We start from the raw sequence: 7,890 nt of genomic DNA on the forward strand, positions 1-7,890 counted from the left end.
ATGTGTGAATGTGTATGTGTGTTGCGCTTTTTGCCTTTTGGATTTTTTTTTGTTTCTAACAAAAAAGGCTCTCCTGCCCACTAAAGAATTTGGTCAGAGAGACTTTTTGTTTTTAAACCTGTAGTGAATCAACATGAATCATCTAATTTTAGCCATCATCTTTATAGTTTGAAGCAGAAAGTAAGACTTACTCTCTAGGTAGGGCAAAAATGTATTTCCTGGCTCATGCAGCTTGTCGCCCCATTTGTTTGAGATACGCAGCCACGTTACTCTTCCCACTTTCAGCCATGCCTATTGGAACTGCAGCTACACCATTTCCCAAGAATATGCTTGGGACGTCAGCTAACCTTTAAATATTAAAAATGGAGAGTGGCTTTGCAAACTTATGCCAAAATGGAAAGGTGTAAGGAAACCGCAGTCTGGAACAAGAGAACTTGACGTTCCTAATGCTGAGGCCTCTCTGCATCTTTCAGCACTGAGGCCATGGGTGGTTTCTAGAAATAATATTGTGTTTGTAGCTGTGCACTGTTAGAAAATGGTTTTCAGACGTACCTGTTTATAACAAAGCCCCAAGCAATAAGCAACCGTCTTTTTCCTGCTGAAATCGGCATGCTTAACCCCTCAGTAAGGTCTAGGTCACATCCCTGCAGGACACATGTTCTAGTGACCTTGGCAGAGCCTAACTTAAGCATGCAGCAGCAGACTGAGCATAGCACAGCCACCATTTATTTAAGATATTCAGGTCCGTTTAGAGCTCTTTAGCTGTTTTGTACGAGTTTGAGAGTTAAAGTTGACGTTTGTCACAGCTGAGGTCTTCTATGTAAATTTATCATGGGGCAGATTGAAATGACATCCTACTAGACACCACAGGACAATAATAACTATCCTTCCAGCATGGTTGTTTAGGCTAAGTAGAACAGGCAAACAGTTGCTGAGCCAGGTTTTGGACTGCTGAATTTGGAGATTACTGTCTAACAGGCAGCCTATGGAAAACCCCCAATCTTCACAGAGATTGAGAGGCCAGAAATCTGATGTGGCAGGATCCATGATGTCTGACCATATCCATAAATAAGTTTGGGACTTTACAGACCATCTTTATATGTGACGCATATGGTTGGGGTTTTTGGTTATTGTTTCTTTGTCTTCAATCAGGTTTGAATCTACTCAAAACTGGGGAATGGGAAGAGGGATTTCTTTGTTCACAGCATCTATCCAAGAACATATCTCCAGAGTAGTTATCCACCCTCTTCTTGGAGCTTCAAGGCTTCTCCTGTATGTTTTGGAAAAATAAGGTTTTGGCACCAGCATGGTAATGAACCCTGTGTTAGCAACATGATCAGTCTTTCTCTGCCTGAAGGCACTGGGAAGACAGAACAGACTATTATTTTAGTGGTCTAATATTTTACACAGAAAAATGTGAAGAAATGTCCTTCTTCCACTTCAATTTTATCTAAAATTCCTTCTAGCCATATGTATTGGGAAGTGCTCTTGGACATGAAAACACCACCCTCATAGACAGTTTAAGGGATGAAACATCCTTTCTGTGATTTCCTAACCTGCTTCATACACACTTTCTTGACAGTTGTAGAGAGGGACAACATATTTTCTGCAACATATTTTCTGCAACAACATATTAACTCTTATGCCACCCAAGTTAATTTAAACAATTACAAAAGACCTCTCACCTCTCTGAAAACCTCCCCCTTTAACTATCCTCAGAGGGGAAGTCTGCAGCTGGATTTCTAGGGATGCTAAAATACAAGCGAACTCTTTCTGGCAAATCCTGGGTACATAAAAATCCATTCAAATCCGAGAGAACAGTTGGAAAAGCACAGCTTTCTAACTTTCCTCCAGGGCTTATATTCCTGTCAGGTATACACTCTAAAACAATGGAGAGGGGTTGTGGTTTGTATCTTGTAGTCAACTGGTGGATTTGAGCTGCCTTAAGGGCCTCCACAAGCTGTCAAAAGAAAACAGATGGTTGCTACTGTGGCTGCAGCCCAGGGAATCCCTTGGGCCACTGGTCACAGTCTTCACACCCCAAGCTTCAAACTCACAGTAACAAAACAACTTCCAGCCAGAGAGCTGAAGGGAGACAGGTCCTATAAAAGCATCCCAATATGTTATGGGAAGGATCCCAGTCTGCTGTAAAGGTAACAGTCTGTCCGCAAAAACCACTGGTATTTTAGGGAGTTTTTCTGCTCACTACAACAACTCCTTTGAATCCATAAAGACAGGGCTGACAGGGAGCAGAGCAAGTGCAGGACAACCTTCACCACCTCCCACTCTGGCTGCACCATTTTCCCAAGGGACATCTGAAACAACAGAGCTCGCATCAAGTTGGGGATCTCAAGAAAAGATAAATATGTCCCAAGCTTTGCCTGCTTAATGGAAAGGGACTGGCCTCTAGGCAAATGGCCTAAGACTGCCCCTAAAATTAACTGCAGACAAAGCCCAGGATGTGTAGCAAAAACTACATGCTCTCTTCTTCTGTTTCTTCACTAGAAACTATTTCCTAACTGACAATATAGCTGGAAAGTTATAAAGAATTCAAGAAGCAGTATGCAGCCCTTCTCCTTGCTGCTAGTCCTGCAAGATGGTCTGACTTCAGGAACTTTGGAGGACTAGTCAAAGTTTCCGGACAACACAAAATACTCTGCCATGCCTTAGCACACTGCCTTGATGGGCTGAGCAGGTGAGCCTCTGCTTCCAGGGCTGCTTCCAGAACATGCATCTGCTGCCCTCTCCTGCTCCTGCTGAAGTATCCTGGGATGCTGATGCTTTTTCCGGTCTCAGCAGGGCTTGAAGAAGGTACCCCGGGCTGCACTTTCAAGGACCATTTGGTCCCTATTAGCAGCTCTGACAGCAGTTCCCCACCTCCTCTTAGGGCGAGACAATAGGGATTGCATGTTAAGGGCTGCTCACAGACTTACCAGCCAAAGCTTTTGGGCTTCCTATTCTTTAGGACAGCAAAATGGATTTTTTTGAAAAAGGAGTTTTGAAAAATTAGTTATTTATGCTTTTGTAAAAATCTGACATACATTTGGAGATACTGATGATGTTTTTGTGCTGGGTTTCCAGTTTGTGCTTTACCACAAATTTCCTATGGCTATAAAGGCAAATACAAGCATGTAATTAACATGGTTTTCATCATCTAGTGGCATTAACTGGCTGGTTATGGTGGCTTTTGTACTCCAGTTCCTAGCCACATTCTAACATTCACTCATAAGTTTGGTCCCTGAGTCAGATCCATAGTTCATGTCTTATCATGGTAGAGTAATGTTTCCTTTAGCTCTTCTGTACCTTGCCAACCCTGTGTTTGCTTGCAGTTACTGTATACATACCCCAAAAAAACCCTAAAGCAAAACTAAGGGTAAACACAGAGAAAACTCAGCATGGATACTGGCAAATGTCTGATTTAGAAGAAATATGTGCTTTGATTAGGACTGTTATTAGATGAGCTTTTAAGGCATTGGGTAGAGTACAACAAAGCAACCATTTTGCAGGGAATTCACAGGAGGTTAAGTGAAGAGTTTGGTAAATATCCACACCCACTGACTGGAAAGGGGTCCGGCAGAAAAGGGCCTGAGGTTGCTGGTCAATGACTGAACATGAGCCAGTGTGTTCCCAGCTGGTCAAGAAGGCCAGCAACATCCCAGCCTGTATAAAAAACAGTGTGGCCAGCAGGACCAGGGCAGTGATTGTCCACTGTACTTGGGATTGGTGAGGCTGTGCCTCAAATTCGGTGCTCAGTTATGGGGACCTCACTACAAGAAAGATACTTGAGGTACTGGAATGTGTCCAGAGAAGGACATCAAGGCTCGGGAAGGGTCTAGAGTGCAAATCATATCAGGAGAAGAGGAAGCTCAACCTGCCTGAATGGAGGTTGTAGCACAATGAGGATCAATCTCTTCTCCCAGGCAGCCAGTGACAGGACAAAGGGATAGTCTCAAGCTGCATCAGAGTAAGTTCAGGTTGGACATCAGAAGGAATTCACAGAAAGGATGGTCAAGCACTGGAACAAGCTGCCCAGGGAGATGGTGGAGTCACTAGCCTTGGAAGTGTTCAAGAAATGACTGGACTTAGTTCTTTGGCACTTAGTTCTTTGGTTTAGTTGGAGTGGTGGTGTTTGGTCAAAGGTTGGGCTCAGTTATCTTGGAGGTCGTTTCCAGCCTTAATGATTCTATGATTTTTTTTCCCAGCAGAAATGGTCTGGCCATGGAGATGGTAGTGGAGCTCAATAGCTAAGCCTCTTCTCTGGGAACAGATGATAGCGACAAACAAATAGGAAGGCAAAACCTTCTTTGCACTCCTGAGCACTTGCACATAAATCTGTGCTTTACTACATTCAAAAGAGATTAGGTTGCCTTTTCTATCATTCATTTGATATAATTTCCATTTTCATTTAAGGAGCAATGACTTGAGAATTTTTAATGGGGATAATTAAGTTTTGATCAATGAACAGTCTCATGATAAAAAACATTCTAAATCATTCGCCAACCCATACACAAATATATTTTTTATTTCTTAAATAATACTAAATAATTATTAAATTAGTAATATTTATCAAATGAGGCAATAAAATCAGTGGAACCTAACTTAAAATGCGCCTTGATAACACATTAGTAGAGCTCTTCTGGTTGTAGGTGCAAAACGTGAAAAGAACTTGATAGAAGAGCAAGCAAACTTAGCACAGTTGGACCAACCTTAATAAAAGTCTTGCTGCCTTTCCATTTGGACTGTAATTGAAGCCTGTGAGTGCATGAATCTTGACACAAAACTTTAACTGAGTACGTCACAGGCTTTTAAGAGTGCCAGATAGCCTTTTGTGTAAGGGAAGTTTAACTGTGATCTCGAAGGAAGGGGAAGGAAATTTCATGAAAATGAAAGCAGAAAGTTACTCTCATCTTCATAAACAGTTCCTGCTCAGAAACTCTGTGGATACAGATTGTCTGTAATATATAAAGACAACACAGCTGAAGAGACAAGTTTTTGTCAATATACAATTATCTGCAAGAGATAACTTTTCTGCAGTGCTCTGACACAGTAAGTGAGCTGAGTAACTCAACTGTCTCTGTCACACTGCCCACTTTCCTTCCTGAACTGAAAACTGCTCCTTGGGCGAGTCTGGCAGCCAGGATTTTACAGACTAAAACATGAAGCACTGTCTGGCTTGATCAAAAGAAACATGAACCAGTAGAGTAGCATAAAGGTCTTCACATATTCTGGGATAAGACACAAGCAGCTTTATCCTCCAGACTTTGACGTAGTACTACAGGATGATTCACACTGAACAGAATAAAAATGCCAGGCAATTTATGACTACTGGTGAGTGATCTTTGCTCTTTCCTCCCCATCCTTGCTTTTCTTCCTTTCCAGGTCCAAGAGGTTGGCTGATTTACGGACCTGTAGCACCAAGTATATAATTTCCACTGCTGCTGCAAAAAGTTTAAAAAGTTTTCCCAGACGACATTGTAAGCAAGCAACTGCAGTTCACTGTCTCGGGATCATTATTCGCAATGAGTTCTAACTCAGCACCAAGGTCACATAGTCTATAAACCTGTTCCTTTTGTCTATAAACTGAGGTACTCGGAGCCTTGTTCCCCACTTGAATGTCTTTTTTTTTTTTTTTTTTTTTTTTTTTTTTTTTTTTAACATGTGAAGGTAATACCTCTGAGGTTCAGTGTGAGGAGTCTTGGAATATTAATAAAAAACGGAATCACAAAGGTTATGGCAAGTACCCAATGCACAAGTGAACAACCTGAGTTGTTTTTAAACTCTGCTTTCTGCCCAAGCACTATACAACACTAGAAAGCTGTATAGTCTAACTTTGACTCAGGTCTGGCAGGTGGAACAGTTATTAAAAGAAAGGCTGCAGTGCCTGGAGGTTTCATTTCCTTGTACAAACATGAGGGTACATTGGAGCATGTGGTGTTGATGATACTGTGGGGACAAAGCACAAACTACTCAGGCCATTAAAAACCCACATCCCAGACTACGCCACATGGCAGCACAGAAGAAAACCCAAGCATTTCTTGCTAACACAAACCAATTAAATTATTTTTAGCTTCTACAAAAACAAAAAACACAGCAAAAAGGCAGCCACACTGGTCACTAAGACAATAAGCATTTCTAAGATTAGTCTTGAAATTCTCTAAATATGTGCACTCCTCTCCCCCACCTCCCAAAAAGAAAATCATAGTAACTATTAGAGTGTCGGCATTTATTACTAAAGATTACTAAGATTACTAATGATCTAAAGATCATAACATAAAAGTTTAGATTTAACGTTGATTGGTTTACTTTTCCTTCTGCTGTGCAGAAGGAATGGTTTTGCTCTTCTTTACTCCTAATACAATGACCTATGTGACCACTTTCTATGGCTGCATATTTAGTAGGGTGAGATAAATATACATTTATTTGATACATTTTATTTTCTTGAGAAACAAATTAATGTGTGTGGGTTTTTGCATATAGATATGCGTACATATGTAATTATAAGCATGTGTGTGTTTGCAGATGCGTAGCTAAGAGTCAAATGTATGGACATCATGGGCAAAATACAAGGACAGGTGACTAGGAAAACCTTCTTTCAAAATCTCTATGCTTATAAGATATGCTTAAAAGCAGCCCTGAGATTTTGGGGTAAATTGCAAAGCACAGTGCACATTCATGCAGTGGAAATACCCACTGAATGAGCCATGACAATATTCATTAAAGAAAAAAAAAAACTTGTGAAAGACTATGGTTGGCTATCATATGGCTCCTAGAAACAGCAGACAAAAAACCAGCTGGACTTCAGATAACATGGGTTAGTGCTCTTTGAAAATTTCCCCTGGCAATATAAAAGGAGAAATTTCTGTTCTATTAACATGCAGTGACATCAGCTCTTACTTCTATGGCCTGAAATTTAGCTTGGTGATGGCTGCTGTAAATTTTGAAAAAATAAAGACATAGTTATATATTTTCAAACTCTTTGCATCCATCACCTGCATGTAGTTCTCAGAACTGCCAGCTTAAGCAAAAACCCTTTGCCTTGCTGAGGTTTGGCTGATGGCCTGGGGCAAGAGCAGCTCCCTCTGAGAATTCAGGGTATCTGGCTGCTGTCTCCATCTGAGCCCTGGATGGCTCACAGAGGAATCTTTGGAAAGCCTATGCACATGGACCAGTGAGTGGTCCTATATAGATCTAATTTGTGTCCCTAGTTACTCTATTTTGGTATATTTCACTTGAAAATCATGGGGTTCCTAAAGGTGGAGACTCAGGTATTTACTATCCTGTGGGGAAAACCATAGGCAAATCCACTGTGCACAATATGCCTGGAGTGAATGACCACCCTAATTAGAGGCTAAAGCCGTAGATCAGCAAAACATTGGGCAAAGAGGGTTTTTTAAGAAAGGAAAAGGCTCCTTTTAGGAAACCTTCATTTTTTATGTGGCAAGGACTCTGTGTGGATCCCACATGCCACTGCACCCTCTTTAAGGAAATCACTGACTGACACAGACTGCTACAAGGTCCACCCCAACCACCATGACTAGAGCATATCACTAGCAACAAGCAGAGCAAGCAAGCCAAATAGCTGCAAGGATGCTCAGCAGAGGAAATGGGCTTTCATGGTGAAAAGCACAACCAGTGGATAACCTTGGTACAGTAAAGCTCAGTAAAAATACATCTCTATGGCCTGTGACAACTTTCCCCACCACAGTACCAAGAGGTGAAAAAATAAAATTTTACAGCCATATGTCCTCCACAACCAGTCTTCACTGTGTGGGATGACATATGGTGCAGGATAGATTTTTCTGGAAAACAGTCACTGACTACGTCAATTGTGACCAAGAATTCATTGGAGATAAACACATGCATCAAAGCATTATTGTTGGGACATTTATT

Source organism: Sylvia atricapilla, chromosome 1 (genome assembly GCF_009819655.1).
Source record: "Sylvia atricapilla isolate bSylAtr1 chromosome 1, bSylAtr1.pri, whole genome shotgun sequence".
In the NCBI taxonomy this organism is placed as follows: domain Eukaryota; kingdom Metazoa; phylum Chordata; class Aves; order Passeriformes; family Sylviidae; genus Sylvia; species Sylvia atricapilla.